We start from the raw sequence: 387 nt of genomic DNA on the forward strand, positions 1-387 counted from the left end.
GCAAATCCGAAGCGTCACAGACGATGCTGAAAGGGATCTGGCAGTGCCAGTATTGTTGCATGCAGGAGACTGTCTTTGACTCCGTCAAAAGCCTCCTGATGTTCGGTGTTCCAACAGCATTCCGCATTCTTTTAAAGAAGATTGGATAATGGCCGCGCCATTCCTGCGTAATTTACGCTGTACTTGTGCAAGAAATTGGCAAGACCAAGCCTCTAACACAAGTCCTTCTGGTTCTATAGAGCCGGTCAATCTACAGTGGCCTTGACTTTAGCGGGATCCGCTTGAAGGCGCTTCCTAATGAAGCACACTAAAAAGTGAATCTTTTCTGCGCCAAAGATGCACTTGTCTGCACCGGCGTACAGTTTGTTAGTGCGCATGCACTCGAGC

Source organism: Plasmopara halstedii (genome assembly GCF_900000015.1).
Source record: "Plasmopara halstedii genome assembly, contig: Scaffold_3073, whole genome shotgun sequence".
Taxonomy (NCBI): domain Eukaryota; phylum Oomycota; class Peronosporomycetes; order Peronosporales; family Peronosporaceae; genus Plasmopara; species Plasmopara halstedii.